The sequence below is a fragment of the Nannobrachium achirus genome, assembly GCF_963921795.1.
Source record: "Nannobrachium achirus genome assembly, chromosome: 9".
NCBI classification, from domain to species: Eukaryota; Metazoa; Chordata; class Actinopteri; order Myctophiformes; family Myctophidae; genus Nannobrachium; species Nannobrachium achirus.
In genome coordinates, this window is record NC_137818.1 from 6,246,138 (window position 1) to 6,246,429 (window position 292).

The following is a 292-nucleotide window of genomic DNA, read 5'->3' on the forward strand; positions in this document are numbered from 1 at the left end:
GTTGGATGTTGTTGAACAACATCTTGAGAATCCTCTATTCCCTCCTTTCCTCTCCTCTCTCCCCTCTCATCAAGGCTCCGTTTACACTGCGTTTTTGCAACGAGAATTACGCAAAATGGAAAGTCAGATATGCCTTCCGTTCAGACGACAAAGGCATTTTCGGGGGGTTAAAAACGGAACGAAGTGAGACCGGAATTTTGGGTGGAAAAAGCTGACTCCTCTCTCCCCTCGTGTCACCGTGTGAACAACGGAAACGCAAGAAACGACAACACATGTGATGTCATGACCTCGC